The sequence below is a fragment of the Schistocerca nitens genome, chromosome 5 (assembly GCF_023898315.1).
Source record: "Schistocerca nitens isolate TAMUIC-IGC-003100 chromosome 5, iqSchNite1.1, whole genome shotgun sequence".
NCBI classification, from domain to species: domain Eukaryota; kingdom Metazoa; phylum Arthropoda; class Insecta; order Orthoptera; family Acrididae; genus Schistocerca; species Schistocerca nitens.
The window spans coordinates 204,663,819-204,685,019 of NC_064618.1; positions in this window are offsets into that span (position 1 = coordinate 204,663,819).

A 21,201-nucleotide genomic window follows, 5' to 3' on the forward strand; every position below is an offset into this window, starting at 1 on the left:
CCATTTCATTTCCGTCGTTTCCTGTGCTCCCGTTTCGTGCACTCTATTGCAACTACTGACAGGTTGACGAATGTTTGGATAGAAGCCTTCAACGTGATCAGTGATTTTACATATATTCAGAATTTTGTCGGGTTCTCGGCAACGTCTTTCCCTTAAGTATGACTGTGGATGTTAGGGTAAGCTTCGATCTTTTTTATAGCCACACGAATTCCTACTACCTTCGTTTGTTGGCATTTAAAACTTCGTTTTCGAACCGACAGTGCAACAATATTTGCTTCCTTGGCATTTTCCGAATGTTCTTATTAAACCACGATGGGTCTTTTCCGTCCTTAATCCACTTACTTGGCACATACATCTCCAGAGCGTGATTTAGAGTCAGTGCCCATAAATGCTCTACGTCTATCGTACTGGAACTAAATGTAGTCAATTCACTGTCTAAGTTATATGGTACAACTGCTTATGTCGTCCTTCCAACATAAATACTCTCCTAGCCTACTTGGTGGATTTATTATCTTTTGTTATCATTGTCGTCCGCAGCTCGTGGTCGTGCGGTAGCGTTCTCGCTTCCCACGCCCGGGTTCCCGGGTTCGATTCCCGGCGGGGTCAGGGATTTTCTCTGCCTCGTGATGACTGGGTGTTGTGTGATGTCCTTAGGTTAGTTAGGTTTAAGTAGTTCTAAGTTCTAGGGGACTGATGACCATAGATGATAAGTCCCATAGTGCTCAGAGCCATTTGAACAATTTTTTATCATTGTCGCTGGGATGAAATCACCATCACTAAGCCTTGTCACTTACTTACGCAATTTACCATAAACATTTCACAATAATATGTCTAAAAGTAAATAAAAGTTCGACAGCAACAGAAGTTGATGATAATTTTGTCAGATATAAAAAAATGCCGTAACGGCTCAAATCGTTCAAATGGCTCTGAGCACTATGGGCCTTAACATCTGAGGTCATCAGCCAATGCCGCAACAATAAATACCAATGAGCTGAAGTCCCCTTCACAAAAGGTGTCAAGCATTCCCACAATGCTACACAAGAAAATTATCTTTGTTGTGCATGATGCGCAAGGAAAGATGTAAGTTATTTAACATAGCAGTTATAAGAAGTTCAGTGTCCCCCTTAAGCCTTGCTTGTTGTTGCAGGTTATGACGAATGAAAATACCAATGACAGCTGGCAGTAATTACCATTTTCAAGGCATCCAGCCGCATCTCCAGGGGCCGGCTACATATTTAAGCACTTTAATGCAATGATAAAATACATTGCAGTTTTCTTCTGTTATAAATGATTATTTGAGGACTTATACTCACGAACATCGTTACATAAATCCATGATAATTGAACCTACCGTTATAAGTAAATGTGTTTCCAGCCTGAGAATATTGTCATAACTTAAAAGGTGGCAATTTTTTAATTTTCTTTTCTTTATTGAGTTTCGATTCCCCCTGAAGGGGGCGGGCTGGCAGCAGCTTATTACGCTGCTCTTCAGCCTACATAATTTGTTTTAAAAAGATGAAGATAATAAATAATAAATAATAAATAATAAAAGTTGGCGATAAAATTGATGACTTAAAGGTAAAATGGCGGAAAATTGTGGAACTTAAAACATAAAACAAAGGGTTGATGATGCTAATAAAATACACAGGAAGCAGAAAAATAATAGACAGACAATTAAAAAACACGGCGAGAGTCTGGTTTCTGTTCGCAAGAGATATAAAATTCACATCCAGCGACAGAATGATTTCTGTTCGCAACACTTTGCAAAGACGTACAACACTGAACACTCACTTAAACACTGCACTAAAAAGTTGGCACAAATACGACATACCACAGCCGAGAGCAGGTGGGGGGATACTAGACAGATGATGGGAAAATAAAAAAGGGGCAAAGGAGTGGAAAAGCGTAAGGGGGAGGGGGGAAAGGAGCCAATGGAGGATGAGGACCCATAAGAGGGGTGGGGGGTGCTGAGCAGACGTGACAGGGAGTGGGGAAGGCAGAGGAGGGGAATACAAAAGGACTCAGGGGGGGGGGAGAAGGGAGATAGGGAGAGGTTAGGTGGGGAGAAAACACAGGATGGAAGGAGGGGGAGGAGGGAGCCCAGGGAAAGGAGGGAGGAAAGGAGGAGGAGGAGTGAGGATGGGTGAGGATCAGGGTTGACAAGAGAGATAAATGGAGGGAGACAGGGCATCATCCAGAGGGAGAGTTGATGGAAGCCACCTTGGGAAAGGAGATGAAGGGTGTAGCGATGGAGGGTAGGGGGAGCACAACAGTGAAGATGTAGCGGGGGCAGGGATGGGAGAGGAGAGGAGCAACCAGGGGGTGAGGGAGATCAAGGTGGCGTGAGGTGTAGAATACGCAGATATGTTCGAGGAATAGGAGCAGATGGGGGAAAGGAATGAGGTCATAGAGGATGCGCTTGGGGGACGGGAGGTGTATACGGAAGGCGAGGCAGACAGCATGACGCTCAAGGATCTGGAGGGACTCATATAATTGGGGGGGGGGGGCAGATATCCTGGCAGGACTGGCATAACAGAGGATGGGACGGATAAAGGATTTGTAGGTGTGGAGGATGGTAGAGGGGTGCAACCCCCATGTCCGGTCAGAGAGGAGTTTGAGAAGTCGGAGGCAGTTGTGGGCTTTGGATTGGATGGAGTGGAGATGAGGGATCCAGGTGAGGTGACGGTCAATGGTGAGGCCAAGGTAGGTGAGGGTGGGGATGGGGTGAACAGGACGGGTGCAGATGGTAAGGGAGAAATCCAGGAGCCAGAAGGAGCTAGTGGTATGACCTACGATGATTGCCTGGGTCTTGGAAGGATTGATTTTCAGGAGCCACTGGTTATACCATGTGGCAGAAAGCTCAAGGTGATTCTGGAAAAGACGTTGGGACCGTTGGAGGTAGGAGTGAGGGCGAGGAATGCGGTGTTATCGGCATTTTGCAAGAGGTGTACTGGAGGGGGGGTTGGGGCATATCTGCTGTGTACAGGAGGTAGAGGAGAGGGAGAGGACAGAGCCCTTGGGCACACCTGCAGAGGGGCAGAAGGTGTGGGAATTGGCATTATGGATGGTAACATAGGAGGGGCGGCGGGAGAGGAAGGAGGCCATCAGACGGATGTAGTTGGAAGGAAGGGCATAGGTTTGGAGTTTAAACAGGAGACCGGGGTGCCAGACACGGTCGTAGGCCTTTTCGAGGTCGAGGGAGACAAAAATGGCGGAGTGATGGGAGTTAAGCTGGAGGGAGGTTAGGTTAGGTTAGGTTAGGTTAGGTTAGGTTAGGTTAGGTTAGGTTAGCAAAAATGGCTCTGAGCACTATGGGACTTAACTTCTGAGGTCATCAGTCCTCTAGAACTTAGAACTAATTAAACCTAACTAACCTAAGGACATCACACACATCCATGCCCGAGGCAGGATTCGAACCTGCGACCGTAGCTGTCACGCGGTTCCAGACTGAAGCGCCTTTAACCGCACAGCCACACCGGCCGGCAGGTGGAGGTGGTGATGAATGCGCTGGATGAGGATGGATTCCAAGAGCTTGCTGAACACTGATGTGAGACAGATAGGAAGAGGCATCAGATGGAGGCTTGTTGGGTTTGGAGAACATCAGGATAGGTTTTACACAGGTCGGAGTAGAAGCCAGTGGCAAGGATGACATTGTAGAGGGTGGCAAGGACTGAAACGAAGGAGGGAGGGCAGTGTTTGAGGTGGCGGTAGGTAATGTAGTCATGGCTGGGAGCAGTGTTGCGTTTAGTGCGGAGTGTGAGGCTGATGCCCTGTGTAGTGATGGGAGTGTTAAGTTCAGATGGTGGTGTGTGACCTAAGAACTGGAAGCTAGGAGCAACGGGAGGAACAGAGGTATTCGTACTGTCCATGACGTCATGGAAGAGGGAATAATCAAAGTGGGGATCATCTGGGACGGGAAAAACATCGGAGAGGCAAAGTGGTTGGCCTTACTGAGGTTGTCAGGAAAGGGATGTTCATCAAGGAGGGGAGGATACTGGGGGGTGGGGCGGTTCCCAGTAAGGCGGTGGGAAGTAGACAAATACTTGGAATAGTTTATGGGGAGCGTGGTGTTGAGTTGTGTACATGTATGGCGCCAGGCACGGCATTTCTTTGCAGTAAGCAGGTTGCGGATGTGTCGTTGTAATTGCCGATGGCGGGAAAGTGTGTCCCGGTCACGAGTGCGGAGAAAAGAGCGGTAGAGGCGGCGGGACTCTCGAAGAAGGAGGACGGCCTGTGGAGGCAGGGCGGGGCGGTGAGGGTGGATGGCTTTGATGTGGATATGGGTGGCAACGGCGTCAGACAACTGGTGCAGGAAGGCAGCAGTGCGAGAGATGTCATCACGAGATTGGAGGGTAAGGTCGTGGCCTTAAGGTGGCGATGTAATATGCTCAAAGATAGATGCATATGCTAGCATCCGTAAGAAAAGGGAATGGCGCTGAGGCTAAGACCAATTTCGAAAATATAGCTCATAACATACACTACAGGCCATTAAAATTGCTACACCACGAAGATGACGTGCTACAGACGCGAAATTTAACAGAGAGAAAGGAGACGCTGCGATATGCAAATGATTAACTTTTCGGAGCATTCACTCAAGGTTGGCGCCGGTGGCGACACCTACAACGTGCTGACATGTGGAAAGTTTCCAACCGATTTCTCACCGCAATTGACCGGCGTTGCCTGGTGAAACGTTGTTGTGATGCCTCGTGTAAAGAGGAGAAGTGCGTACCATCAAGTTATCGACTTTGATAAAGATCGGATTGTAGCCTTCGCGATTGCGGTTTATCGTATGGCGACATTGCTGCTCGCGTTGGTCGAGATCCAATGACTGTTAGCAGAATATAGAATCGGTGGGTTCAGGAGGGTAATACGGAACGCCGTGCTGGGTCCCAATGGTCTCGTATCACTAGGAGTCGAGATGACAGACATCTTATCCGCATGGCTGTAACGGATCGTGCAGTAACGTCTCGATCCCTGAGTCAACAGATGGGGACGTTTGCAAGACTACAACCATGTGCACGAGCAGTTCGACGACGTTTGCACCAGCATGGACTATTAGCTCGGAGACCATGGCTGCGGTTACCCTTGTCGCTGCATCACAGACAGAAGCGTCTGCGATGGTGAACTCAACGACGAACCTGGGTGCACGAATGGCAAAACGTCATTTTTTCGGATGAATCCAGGTTCTGTTTACAGCATCATGATGGTCGCATCCGTGTTTGGCGACATCGCGGTGAACGCACATTGGAAGCGTGTATTAGTCATCGCCATATTGGCGTATCACCCGACGTGATGGTATGTGGTGCCATTGGCTACACGTCTCTGTCACTTCTTGTTCGCATTGAACAGTGGACGTTACATTTCAGATGGGATATGGCCCGTGGCTCTATCCTTCATTCGATCCCTGCGAGACCCTACATTTTAGCAGGTTATTGCACGACCGCATGTTGCAGGTCCTGTACGGGCCTTTCTGGATACAGAAAATGTTCGACTGCTGCCCTGACCAGCACATTCTCCAGATCTCTCACCAATTGAATACGTCTGGTCAATGGTGGCCGAGCAACTGGCTCGTCACAATACTCCAGTCACCACTCTTGATGAATTATGTGGTATCGTGTTGAAACTGCATAGGCAGCTGTACCTGTATACGCCATCCAAGCTCTGTTTGACTCAATGCCCAAGCGTATCAAGGCCGTTATTACTGCCAAAGGTGGTAGTTCTGGGTACTGATTTCTCAGGATCTACGCACCCAAATTGTGTGAAAATGTAATCTCATGTCAGTTCTAGTATAATATATTTGTCCCATGAATACCCGTTTATCATCTGTATTTCTTCTTGGTGTCACAAATTTAATGGCCAGTAGCGTAGTTAACGATGGGAATAGTGCAAAATACTGAACAAACTAGGCACGCCACTATCTTTAGGTAAGATCAGACATTGGAGGGGATGCATGCAGAATCAGGCCCTGCCGTCACCGACCACTGGGAAACACTGAGTGCCAAGGTAAATAGTAGCTGTCACGTAGCTGCTATGTCGCAACTTTAACACGTGACTAAGAGCGCTGCGTCGCTTCCTTACATCAAAAAATCAAAAATATGATTTTAAATAATCTGTCTTGCATGAAGTTAAACGTACAAGCAATCACAATTTGTCAAAATATCATGATGCTTTAAGACCAATTAAATAGCCATCGTGTTGTATATACTGTCATTTCTTGAATCTAACCATTTTCGCTTCCTTCATTACATTCAAAATTTGTCTTTTTTTCTTTTCTGTGGAGGAGCGCAATATTTTAAGACTTATGATGCTATGCCCCTCTTCCCATAGGTCGAAGATTAAAGGAGATTTAAGATGTTGCAGAAAATTTTACTGAAAGACCTACCACCTTTCCCGATGTATTTTTAGGGGCAATCGTTGCATTTGATGCAGTAAACAGCGGTTGCATTATATTTGTTACAGGAAGCGCTTCCTTTATGTATGTGTTTTCCGCCCAGATTAGAAGAAATGAAATATACAGGAACGATGTTTTTGGATCTCATACAACGGCCAGTGTTCACCGAGATGGAATCAGAATATGGTAGTCTACTAGAAAATACCACTTCCTTTATCTGATTAGCTGGTTGAAGTGTTATAGCATCCCCCATCTACCCTTGTTGATAACAGTGAACGGCCTTGCTGCAGTGGTAACACCAGTTCTCGGCAGATCGCCGAAGTTACGTGCTGTCAGACTGCGCTGGAAGTTGGATGGATGACTGACCGGTTCTGCCCAGCGCTGTTGCCAAAATGTGTGCACTCAACCACTGTGAGGCCAGTTGAGGAGCTACTTGATTAAGAAGTAGTGGCTCCCATCGCGAGAAGTGACAACTGCCGAGAGGGCGATGTGATGACCACGTGCCCTTCAATGTCCACATACAGGCTGAAGACGACACAGCGGTCGGTCGGTACAGTTGGGCTTTCCGAAGCCTGTTCGAATGGACTTTAATGGTAGTAAATTCTACTTTATACCCATTTTGATAATCAGTATAGTATATGAGTGGGTATTCTTTATTTTGGGCCTATTTTGAAAGTGGGATTTAATACGATTCAACATAGCACGAAGTGCAGCTGGTTCATACATAAATAAATGGCATGAATCATTATGAATAACCAAGTCTGTCGCTGTAGACTTTCTGTAAGTGTCAAAACAGATTTCTTTTCATTTCTTTAAAGTCAGTGAGAGGTCCAAAAATAGAAGTGCTATCCTCTGTCTGCTGTAAGGTAAACTCTAACTTTTGATGCTGATCATTCAAGTGCAACAGAAATTTAACACACCATCCTTATATATATATATTCCATAACAGTATCCTACCAGCATTCAGAGGAAATTTTGCATGAGGTCTGGTTCAAAATATACCACGAAAATGCCAAGAAAAAGGCGTGTAGTGGATCAATGGCCAAACATTCCTCTGTTGTTGTTGTTGTTGTTGTTGTTGTCTTCAGTCCTGAGACTGGTTTGATGCAGGTCTCCATGCTACTCTATCCTGTGCAAGCTTCTTCATCTCACAGTACCTACTGCAACCTACATCCTTCTGAATCTGCTTAGTGTATTCATTTCTTGGTCTCCCTCTACGATTTTTACCCTCCACAATGCCCTCCAATGCTAAATTGGTGACCCCTTGATGCCTCAGAACATTTCCTACCAACCGGATCCTCCTCCTTGTCAAGTTGGGCCACAAACTTCTCTCCTCCCCACTCCAATTCAATACCTCCTCATTAGTTATGTGATCTACTCATCTAATCTTCAGCATTCTTCTGTAGCACCACATTTCAAAAGCTTCTATTCTCTTCTTATCCAAACTGTTTATCGTCTATGTTTCACTTCCTTACATGGCTACACTCCATACAAATACTTTCAGAAACGACTTCCTCACACTTAAATCTATACTCGATGTTAACAAATTTCTCTTCTTCAGAAACGCTTTCCTTGCCATTGCCAGTCTACATTTTATATGCTCTCTACTGCAACCATCATCAGTTATTTTGCTCCCCAAATAGCAAAACTCCTTTACTACTTTAAGTGTCTCATTTCCTAATCTAATTCCCTCAGCATCACCCCACTTAATTCCACTACATTTCAGTATCCTCCTTTTGCTTTTGTTGATGTTCAACTAATATCCTCCTTTCAAGACACTGTCCATTCCGTTCATCTGCTTTTCCAAGTCCTTTGCTGTCTCTGACAGAATTACAATGTCATCGGCGAACCTCAAACATTTTATTTCTTCTCCATGGGTTTTAATACCTACTCCGAATTTTTCTTTTGTTTCCTTGACTACTTGCTCAACATACAGATTGAATAACATCAGGGAGCGGCTACAACCCTGTCTCACTTCCTACCAACCACTGCTTCCCTTTCATGCCCCTCAACTTTTATAATTGCCATCTGGTTTCTGTACAAATTGTAAATAGCCTTTCGCTCCCTGTATTTTACCCCTGCCACCTTTAGAATTTGAAAGAGAGTATTCCAGTCAACATTGTCAAAAGCTTTCTCTAAGTCTACAAATGCTACAAACGTAACTTTGCCTTTCCTTAATCTTTCTTGTAAGGTGTTGTAGAGTCAGTACTGCCTCACGTGTTCCAACATTTCTACGGAATCCAAACTTATCTTTCCCAAGTTCGGCTTCTACCAGTTTTTCCATTCGTCTATAAGGAATTCGTGTTAGTATTTTGCAGCTGTGACTTGTTAAACTGATAGTTCGGTAATTTTCACATCTGTCAACACCTGCTTTCTTTGGGATTGGAATTATTATATTCTTCTTGAAGTCTGAGGGAATTTCGCCTGTTTCATACATCGTGCTCACCAGATGGTAGAGTTTTGTCAGGAGTGGCTCTCCCAAGGCCGTTAGTAGTTCCAATGGAATGTTATCTACTCCAGGGGCCTTGTTTCGACTCAAGTCTTTCAGTGCTTTGTCAAACTCTACACGCAGTATCGTATCTCCCATTTCATCTTCATCTACATCCTCTTCCATTTCCATAATATTGTCCTCAAGTACATCGCCCATGTATAGACCCTCTCTATACTCCTTGCACCTTTCTGCTTTCCCTTCTTTGCTTTGAACTGGGTTTCCATCTGTGCTCTTGATATTCGTACAAGTGGTTCTCTTTTCTCTTTAATTTTCCTGTAGGCAGTATCTATCTTACCCCTAGTGAGATAAGCCTCTACAACCTTACATTTGTCCTCTAGCCATCCCTGCTTAGCCATTTTGCACTTCCTGTCGATCTCATTTTTTAGACGTTTGCATTCCTTTTTGCCTGCTTCATTTACTGCATTTTTTATATTTTCGCCTTTCATCAATTAAATTCAATAGTTCTTCTGTTACCCAAGGATTTCAACTAGCCCTTGTCTTTTTACCTACTTGATTCTCTGCTGCCTTCACTACTTCATCCCTCAGAGCTACCCTTTCTTCTTCTACTGTATTTCTTTCCCCCATTCGTGACAATTGTTCCTTTATGCTCTCCCTGAAACTCTGTACAACCTCTGGTTTAGTCAGTTTATCCAGGTCTCATCTCCTTAAATTCCCACTTTTTTGCAGTTTCTTCAGTTTTAATCTACAGCTCATAACTCATAGATTGTGGTCAGAGTCCACATCTGCCACTGGAAATGTCTTACAAATTAAAACCTGGTTCCTAGATCTCTGTCTTACCATTATATAATATATCTGAAACCTTCTAGTATCTCCAGGGTTCTATGTATACAACCTTCTTTCATGATTCTTGAACCAAGTGTTATCTATGATTAAGTTATGCTCTGTGCAAAATTCTACCAGGCGGCTTCCTCTTTCATTTCTTAACTCCAATCCATATTCACCTACTACGTCTCCTTCTCTCCCTTTTCCTACTCTCGAATTCCAGTCACCCATGACTATTAAATATGCGTCTCCCTTCACTACCTGAATAATTTCTTTTATCTCATCATAAATTTCATCAACTTCTTCATCTGCTGAGCTAGTTGGCATACTACTGTAGTAGGTGTGGGCTTCTTGTCTATCTTGGTGCCGGCCGGAGTGGCCGTGCGGTTCTAGGCGCTGCAGTCTGGAACCGAGCGACCGCTACGGTCGCAGGTTTGAATCCTACCTCCGGCATGGATGTGTGTGATGTCCTTAGGTTAGTTAGATTTAATTAGTTCTAAGTTCTAGGCGACTGATGACCTCAGAAGCTAAGTCGCATAGTGCTCAGAGCCATTTTCAATCTTGGCCACAGTAATGCGTTCACTATGTTGTTTGTAGTAGCTTACCCGAACTCCTCTTTTTTTATTCATTATTAAACCTGCGAGGTGCCGGGGCTAGTAGTGTATTTATCACTAAATTCTACTAGAATCCACATGTGTAAATCATGCTCTAAGCCCCCCCTATTCTAACTCCGACTTTTGCTGTTGCACAAGGATAAAACAAATACGCGAACTGACTCTAATCAACCCTGCTAGTGGAGTAGAAGAGAGTTTGGCACCTGCAATAATTTAATTTGATAAATAAGTTAAATAAACAAAGGTTTCATTAGCATAGTGAGGAATGATAGGGTTGCTCTATTGATTAACAGAAAGAAAGTTCTGTCCAAAATAACAATATGATTTATTAAGATTAAACGCAGAATAGTAAAAGAGACACAGGAAATATAAAACATCAAATCGGCTAAAATTGGAGATTCATACAAACACAGTAAAGGTGAAGTTGTCCCTAACTTAGATCGTGAGGTTTAAGACGAAGTGGTATGTGGAGCCAATTCCTTTCCACTCAAATCTCAAGAGAGACACACAGCTAAGCCAATAGTAATTGCTGCTACTCGAAACTGAACAAAGTTAGAAAAGGATGAACAGGCGCGCTCTGCTGAGCTCTGATTATCACCTAGGAAAATCCCTATCTGCCGGTGCTGCGGACGTACATTACCAACAGTCTTCTTATCTCCCAGAACACGATCTGGCGTACCGCAGGCGAGGGCTGGTTGCTCAGACGTCCTCGACCGAAAGGCGACTGCTGACTACCCAGAGCACCCGCACAGGCCGAACACCGAACATTCCCGCCCCCACGACAGTGGCCGTGGTTACGTTCCAATCAGCAACTCGAAAACCGGCGGAAATTCCACTCCATTGCCGGAGCACTACCATTCCACCAATGGAGATTCTTGGCGCCAATTTCTGTGCTGATTTTGCAGAAAGTGCGGGAATTTTCCCGCCACAACTGCGTGGGTACACAAGTCATTCCCACGCCTCGCTGGTAGCCCGCCAGAAAGTGTTTTCGCAAAGTTTCTCTGAAGTAACGGAACCTCTAGCCCAGCCGCTACTTCACACCCCAGCGGGCGTGTCTCTTGACAATGTCGGCGTCTGAAAAGCATTCACTCGACTGCCTCACACACGTCGGCTTAACTCTCTCCAGTTCCACCGAGCCCGCCTGTCACCGGCCCACCCGGGTGACGAGAGACGCTGCGTGGGAAGTACGCGTGTTAAGGAAAAGCAACCCTCCACCGCATGCAACTAAAGAGGAGAATCGAAAGATAGAAATATGAGAGGGGGGCTCATGCCACCTCTCATTGCCCCTACGCCATTTTAGATTGTAATTGGTGAGCGGTTGGCTCACTTAGGAGCAAGGTAGTGAGTCAATCGCCCAAGAACAATCTTACAAAGTGACTCCACATACCGCACTCTATAAAAAAGATCATTGCAACTGAAAAATGCAACTCATAGAGGGAGGATTATTTATGATGTAGCCAACTTCACCTTCTTAATATGGAACACTAACACTCACATCACACATCCATACCCAGGGAGCCCCTTCCAAACACCGATTCACGCAGACATTCACTCTCTAAATATGGCCCGGGCATCTGAGCCAAATATGGAGCAGTTTATTCTTTACAATCAGAGTTGGAGTGCTCCGCAATTAAATGCCCAAGATGTTACAACAATTTTAATCATTAAACTAACCTGACCTCACTCACACATGATAATATTTAAGTTAACAATCTCTTTGTGAGTTTTCAGAATCTAGTTACAACCTCCGATTCATTCTGTCTCCCTGCAGCAAGAATAACCTTTACAAAATGTTCCCTGAACTGATGGTCCATTCACAATGACAGTGGTGGTATCTGCTTCAGTTTATGGGGACTTCAGGCACACTGTTAGCATATACACAACAATAAACACAAAATACAAAAAAAAACATGATGTGGAGAACAATACAGTAATCTGTAATAAGAATTACAGTGTAAAACACAAACGCATACAAGGTATAACATACATTACAGAAACAACATAAGAGAAAGAAATTTAAGAAAAACAAAAAAAAACAAGGTTCATGGGGCATCAAATTGTGCGTGCACATTGCACAAAGTTCACGACTGTGCTGAGAATGAGGCACTAAATCACATTGTTAGAAATATCCGTGGCACTTCACTGATTCCACTGTACTGACATCACATAAGACTCAACGTCGGTTGTAGTAGCTACGTTGTGGCAACAGCAATAGGGAGTTCTGGAGTGTCTGCAGTACGCTGTTGAGATTGTAGTCAGACCCACGCATATGATCACGGCAGTACGGTAGGAAGACACAGTGATAGGTTCTCCTCACGTCGATTAATTGTCTCTGAGATCTCCTTGTTGGGATACATCACTAGTCTAGGTCTCTTCTCTCGCTGGACAGAACTTTACGTTTCCCAATATTGCAGTTCGACGAGGGATGATGGCACGTGGAGTGACTCCACAAGTGTGTGAGGTCATCCATACAGGATCGAACTAGGAGCGACTATTGTTAAAAACTGCTCTCTAATAGAGAGGAGAAGTAAGACATGAGACCATACATTTGTTAGTGTGGCACGATACTGCTTTGTGTATGCAGATCGGCCAATGCTAGTGAGTTGTAAAAACCCAAACAGGTGAGTATAGAGCGTCCCTTTCTGTCCTGAGGCACATGAGGCGCAGGTTCTGACACGATATGTGATGTTCTTCGTGTACTCACGACAACGTGGTCTGCCGCAGGGAATCCCTCCAAGCGGCTGCCGCGTCCGGAGAGCTAGCAGGCTGTCGCGTGTCAGGGTCAACGGCCAGCCCCACTTTCGCTTGTGGCGGGGCGAGGGTCCCGTGTAATCCCTCAGGTAGGCAGCCGGGTGACTGTCAGCGTGTAGGACGGGACGCTCGCCCTCTAGCAGGTAGCCGAAGACCTCTTGTTTTTGCGCTGGCTGGCCTCTGCATTGCCACGTTCCTCGTCATCTGTACAATTCTTACAAAAGTCTTATGCCTAACTTTTTCCCATGACCTTCTATGTTATAATAAATTTACATAATGAAACATTGATGGTCTGTCATTTCAGACACTCTTATTTTACTTTTATAGTTATTAATCTATGGCAATCATTATAACATCTAATCTAGACATGGAAATAATTTATTTTGATATATGTGTAGAGACCGATCTCAGTATGTACATGGTGTGTGATAACTGATGCTTTGTAATGGATGAACAACTAAATGTGCGGGCCCGCACTAATATTACTATTAATTATATAGATCGACAGTAGACATGCTTCAAGAATTAACTACCATATCCCAACGATCTACATTCTACGTCTTTTAATTAAATTATGTTGTTATGCAGGTCTAAGTTTTACTGTGCTATAAAGAACATGCAACTACGCTACTTTCGCTCGCCCGTCGTCCCTCCATCTCGGGTCTGTGGTTTGGTGACCTGAAAAATAGCAACTCAACAGGCGCGCTCCACACTTGTGGTAGAAAACCCCCACAATATTAGTCTAGTTATTGTTAAATCCTACAGTTTAACTTATCCTAGTATCGTACTTTCCCTTTTATTTATTTATTTATTTATTTATTTTATTTTATTTATTTATTTATTTATTTATTTATTTATTTATTTATTTTTTTTATTTACCTTATACAATACCCTTACATAGTTCCTGTTACGCTGAGATGTCTTGCTGCTCGCCGCTATTGACGACAGTGATGTGCGCGCCGTACGACATGACCTCCGAGTTTCCATTACGCCTCACTGAAACTCCAGAGACTGGGTTAGCCATGGCTATACACGACAATAAATTTATAGTTGCAACTTCCTTCTCTATGTGAAGCGGTTTTCGCGATCGAAGTACACCTTTCCAGAAGCAAAGTAATATGACCAAGCCAGGACTGGTTCCTGTTGAGGATTCAGACACCCAACACACGCCAGCTACACAGTATGTCACGAATATCCAAGTACAATTCCTTGGTGATTCATCTGTGACAAAAACGAGCAGCACGCTAAATCCCCAACCAGCACATTAGCATGGTAGGCTTTTATGCCCTCATTTCTCTCGTCTAGGGCACCATTAGAGTCAAATGCTCACAGGTTCACCCCGACTTGCAAGACAACGATACCGGCGCAGCTCTGCAAAAACTATACTGCCCATATTCACCCTCGAAATCGCGCAATATACCACAATCGTGCAGTGCACTGACGCGTGCCTGCAAGCATTGGTATGAGCGTCTCACGAACTGGTTGTGGCCGCTATGGAGCGTATCACGACCTCTCAGAACGCTTCTAAGAGCACGTTCTTGTATGCGCCCGTTTGTGCGACGTCTCGTCACTCATCCTTATCCCTTAACATGGACACCAGATAGGAAAGGACAAAAACATTGCTCATGAAAAGGTAGTGTCTCCTACTCCATCAACATTGGAGATCGCAAACATAAACAAAAAGAGGATAGCAGCAGTAAATTCTTATGCAAGACAACGCAGCGTGTTAATACTTTAGCAATCTTAATCTATTAATGTAACGATTATTGTTCCCCGAAAAAAAGGTTCATAACTTTGCCTATTCTACTATGTACATTTCTTACACTACTACTATTCTACGAACTCCTTTATGTGAGAGAAGTGGTGGAGTCCTATGGACTAGCGTCAATCCCTTCTTAGACTCCCCCTCCTCTGACGTGCATTAGGATTTGGAGGTCTAATTTCAATCTCCTGGTTCTCCTGTTGTCCTTGATTTCGCTCCCTCCAATTACGGTCGCTTTGCCGTTCGTCATTCCTCCTGTCCCAGATTGCTTGTCTGGATTGACCCTGTTCCCTGACGTTCTGGTTTCCGTGTCTCTGGTTTCCATAACCTTGAATAGCGTAACCTTGATCTCGGTAACCCTGGTTTCCTAACTGACCAGTGCGACTATGCGATCTGTTGTCGTCTTCCCTTGCTGGCCCGTGGTATTTGTTATTTTGCGCCTTCTTCCTGTCCTTTGCGTCTTGTTTATCGAAGACTACTTCAAGTTCGCGCAGTAGACTCTTGAATGCATCTATGTCAGATCCACACTTCCCGACAAGTGTCTGTTGATACCTAACTGGCAATTTCGAAAAGCAAAATTTAATAATTTCTCCGTTGCTGTATGGACTATCTAAAAACTGATTCTTCTTGAGTAAGTCATCAAAAAATTTGGTTGCGCTCTTATGCCCGGACACTTCCAGTTCAGGACAAAATATTATTTCCTCTTTAATCCTGTCTTGCGTTTCCTTTGACCAGTAGGTCCGCAGGAATGCACCAACAAATTCCTGATAAGTCCGACACGTCGCTGCCACGCCCCGCATCTTTTCCGCGGCTTGGCCTTCGATGTGTCCACACATGAATTCTAATTTGGCCTGGGTTGGCCATGACGACGGTAATGAATTAGTAAATTGCATCACCCAGCTCTTCGGATGCATCGACCCTCCATTATCTTTGAACTTCTGGAATTTGAGTATCGACAGGAAGTGATTGTGATCAAAATTCTGTCCGATCCTCGCACTGGTGTTGTCAGACGTTTCCGATACTTGCACGTCTGCGGAGTGTCCTGATCTATCTTGCTGATAACTGTGATGTGCTACGTCTGTATCACAGTGGAAGTGGCATTCAGCATTCACTCTTCTAAGTGGGCTGCAATTATTGGAGCTATTACTCGCTGTTTCTGCGTGTGCATTGTTTGTTCCGCACGCTGTCACTGGGCTAGAGCACGGCGGGCTTTTCCTCGGAGACACAATCCTGTGTGCTCCATCATTGGTATCCGAACGCGCAGTGCTCGTGTGCCCATTTCGCTCTAGTTTTGCTATCCGACTCTCTACTTCTTTCATTCGTTTCGTGATGTTCGTAACCGCAATATTACCTTGAGTCTTTAAGGCCGCTAGGGATTTCGAGTGGACTTGTGTCGCACGTCGCAAGCGCCCTGCGAGTTTAGAAGTTACTCTTGCGATTTTCATTGCCCCTGTTGCTGCAGTTTTGGCTAGGCCTGCTACTTTTTGTGCTACCATTGACATTTGTTTTGCTTCTCCACATTCTTTCTTTATTGTTAATAATTCCCCACGAATTGCCCCTATATGCGAGATTATTGCCTCAGTGTCCCTCTTACGCTGTTCGTCAGCTTCTTCCTTCTCCTTCTTACGCTGTTCGTCAGCTTCTTCTTTCATTGATCGTAGGAAGCTCAGTATTGGGTTTACGTCATCTTCTTGATCCTCTTCAAACATGGGCGATGTAACTCTGGACACCTGGCCGCTAGAGCTCTGACGTGACCGAGCTGGCCTCTGTCTGCACTCGTTCGTTTGACTATAAACTTCTGCTACCGTCTCGACCTGTGTGCCTGTCTCTGTTTCATCCTCTACTTCACTATCATAATCACGGCCGCAACGCTGCTCTGAGATCGCGTCCAAATCACCTTCCTCATCAATGCCCCTGGCGTCCTGTCCTGCTAAAAATGTGCCCATCTCATCTCCGAACCTATTCCCGTCAGTAAACTGCCCCTTATCCATTATGCTATCCTCTTTTGTTTTAGCTTCGCCCGATAATAGTCGTGCCTTACTTCTCGTTATCATTCATAAAAACAAATTCATCTAAAATGCACAATAAAATTAATCTACTCCATATATTTTTTTTACACATAAACATAAAATTTCAACAACGCTGTTCCAACGCTGTAATCACAAACACAATTTGATGTGGTACAGAAACCGCACACAAATCCGACAAAGTGCGATGCGGTACAGACACCACATCAGCGAAACACAGAAAAAACAATGAACAAAAAAATATATACACTGAAAACAAAAACTGTAGTCATGCGCCGCTACTTAAAACTAAACGCGGAACTACCAAAAAAAACTTGGGTATTAATCATTAAAAAAAATAGAGAGAAAAAAAATTGAATGTTCCTACTAAGAATCCTGTTTGTTTATCAGAGATTCACAGGAAAGATCCGAGGCCAAGGGTCGCCATATTATGCGAGGTGCCGGGGCTAGTAGTGTATTTATCACTAAATTCTACTAGAATCCACATGTGTAAATCATGCTCTAAGCCCCCCCTATTCTAACTCCGACTTTTGCTGTTGCACAAGGATAAAACAAATACGCGAACTGACTCTAATCAACCCTGCTAGTGGAGTAGAAGAGAGTTTGGCACCTGCAATAATTTAATTTGATAAATAAGTTAAATAAACAAAGGTTTCATTAGCATAGTGAGGAATGATAGGGTTGCTCTATTGATTAACAGAAAGAAAGTTCTGTCCAAAATAACAATATGATTTATTAAGATTAAACGCAGAATAGTAAAAGAGACACAGGAAATATAAAACATCAAATCGGCTAAAATTGGAGATTCATACAAACACAGTAAAGGTGAAGTTGTCCCTAACTTAGATCGTGAGGTTTAAGACGAAGTGGTATGTGGAGCCAATTCCTTTCCACTCAAATCTCAAGAGAGACACACAGCTAAGCCAATAGTAATTGCTGCTACTCGAAACTGAACAAAGTTAGAAAAGGATGAACAGGCGCGCTCTGCTGAGCTCTGATTATCACCTAGGAAAATCCCTATCTGCCGGTGCTGCGGACGTACATTACCAACAGTCTTCTTATCTCCCAGAACACGATCTGGCGTACCGCAGGCGAGGGCTGGTTGCTCAGACGTCCTCGACCGAAAGGCGACTGCTGACTACCCAGAGCACCCGCACAGGCTGAACACCGAACATTCCCGCCCCCACGACAGTGGCCGTGGTTACGTTCCAATCAGCAACTCGAAAACCGGCGGAAATTCCACTCCATTGCCGGAGCACTACCATTCCACCAATGGAGATTCTTGGCGCCAATTTCTGTGCTGATTTTGCAGAAAGTGCGGGAATTTTCCCGCCACAACTGCGTGGGTACACAAGTCATTCCCACGCCTCGCTGGTAGCCCGCCAGAAAGTGTTTTCGCAAAGTTTCTCTGAAGTAACGGAACCTCTAGCCCAGCCGCTACTTCACACCCCAGCGGGCGTGTCTCTTGACAATGTCGGCGTCTGAAAAGCATTCACTCGACTGCCTCACACACGTCGGCTTAACTCTCTCCAGTTCCACCGAGCCCGCCTGTCACCGGCCCACCCGGGTGACGAGAGACGCTGCGTGGGAAGTACGCGTGTTAAGGAAAAGCAACCCTCCACCGCATGCAACTAAAGAGGAGAATCGTAAGATAGAAATATGAGAGGGGGCTCATGCCACCTCTCAAACCTACTGCTGCATTACCCCTATTTGATTTTGTATTTATAACCCCGTATTCACCTGACCGAAATTCTTGTTCCTTCTGCCACCGAACTTCACTGATTCCCACTATATCTAACTTTAACCTATCCATTTCCCTTTTTAAATTTTCTAAACTACCTGCCCGATTAAGGGATCTGACATTCCACGCTCTGATCCGTAGAACGCCAGTTTTCTTTCTCCTGATAACGACGTCCTCTTGAGTAGTCTCCGCCCGGAGATCCGGAATATTTTACCTAAGACGACGCCATCATCATCTAACCATACAGTAAAGCTGCATGCCCTCGGGAAAAATTACGGCTGTAGTTTCCCCTTGCTTTCAGCCGTTCGCAGAACCAGCACAGCAAGATTGTTTTGGTTTGTGTTACAAGGCCAGATCAATAATCCAGACTGTTGCCCCTGCAACTACTGAAAAGGCTCCTGCCCCTCTTCAGGAACCACACGTTTCTCTGGCCTCTCAACAGAAAACCCTCCATTGTGGTTGCACCTACGGTACGGCTATCTGTATCAGGCACGAAAGCCTCCCCACCAACGGAAAGCGAATAAAATTTGTTTTGAAATGGAAAATAGCGGGAAATTAGGACGATATCACAGAAAGTGTGTGGATTCTCGGCAATAATTTTTTGAACCTGATCTGTTGCTATAATGGAGTAATGTTTTTACCATCATTGTCATCACTCGTGTCCCAGTTGCAACAGATAAATCCTGTCAGTTTATAATAAGTTGGTTCCTATTTTTAATGTTAAATTAAGTGGATGCCAGAAACGCTTATTCAAATAGCCGGCTAGTGACATTTCAGTCTCATAGCCCACCTCCCCAAATTGCGAACGCTATTCGGCGTGACAGGTTGGATTTGTGGAGGTTTACTCTTCCCCGTAATGTAGATGCCCACATAAGCGTATGTAATTTTTTTTAATTCTGCTAGGAAAAATTTTAGATGTGATTAACCTTTTTTTATATTTGCTACATATTTTACTGTAAAATCCTTTCCACTTTTTGTAATGTTATTCAGTTGAAAATGTTTTGGTGCTTTACTTATGTCACCAGCTTCTGAAATTACTACTGCTGATTTACTTTTGTCCGCCTGCACAATCAGTTCCTTGTGTTGAAACAATTTACTATCAATAGATCTTAAAATGATTCAGTCAGAATTCGTAGATTCAGTTTCCTCATTTCGTTCTTGCCTAGGCAATTGTAACTACGGCCTTGCACTATGTCCACCGTTAACTATACTATTAGCTAAACTTTTGAAAGTTGGTTTTACATTACAGTACAGTTCCATTTCCTTACAGACACTGGCACACACAGTGAATGGGCAGCATATCGATTCTATGTACCAGGCAGCAATCTTAGAAGATATTACATTAAACTCATTCTCAATTTCTGAGTTAGCTTTCGTTCGTTCAGTTTTATTTATTGTTTAGATAAAGACAATATTCTCAGAATGGAAACGACTTAACTAAGGACTTGGGTTCACCTTATGATGGATTAATGGAACAATTAACTACTACTACAAACGCACAAAAATTGCAGTATGGTTTATAATGATATTTCAATCCTTAGATATGTAACTTACAGCTGAATATGCGCCCGTAACCAGGTCGTATGGTAATTTAAAACAAGTTTACGAGCTAGCAGCGATGTTTTCATTCATGGCAACTTTCACCACCTGCGGATGCCTTGCTTGCAAAACCATTTGTGTTACAGGTTACTTGACCACGGGCTGCCTTTGCAAAATGGTCCTTACCTCGGTACCTGATTGTGAAAGGAAATGTTGGCAGGGCGACGGTGAGAGCGGTGCAGCAAGACCGTTGATTTCGGCGGCTGCGTCCCCCCAGCCGGTCTACGTCCCTGGTGCAACTGCACAGCTGCCTGGCGGCTGTGCCGTGGCTGTTTGAGCAGCAACCGCGACTCCAATGCGGAGCATTTTATAATCTCTCGGCGAGCCTTGAAGTGTCGCCGGCACCTCCGGTTGCTGATGTTTACGATAGGAGCTTTCCACTACAACGACTAGGAGTAGTATGTGGGAAGAAATGCGCCGGCCGCGGTGGTCTCGCGGTTCTAGGCGCGCAGTCCGGAACCGCGCGACTGCTACGGTCGCAGGTTCGAATCCTGCCTCGGGCATTGATGTGTGTGATGTCCTTAGGTTAGTTAGGTTTAAGTAGTTATAAGTTCTAGGGGACTGATGACCACAGCTGTTAAGTCCCATAGTGCTCAGAGCCATTTGACCCATTTTTTTGGAAGAAATGCCAAACATGCGGTCATTCACACGTCTTCCGTAATCTCTAGCCACTGTGCGCTACACGACTCAGCCCTTTCGATGCTGTAACTGTCCTTTCACGCGTACGTCCTCATCCTCTCACGAATCATAAGCGATGAGGACGCTTAAAGGTCGACCACAGAAGTAATTATTGTTATACATGCAAGACAAAATATACTTTCAGAAAAAAAACGACGCACCACGAAAGAATAATCCCGACGGAGTAGCCCAAATGTACATACAAGGAAATTAGGACAGTTGCAAAAAAACAATGGATTTATTTAAGAGAAACAACTTTCCAAATTGAGCAAGTCAGTAATGAGTTATTCCATCTACGTTCCCTATGTAAACAGCCATTCGACTTGTCATTGACTGATAAGAGTTGTCCAATTGGTGAGCTGGTT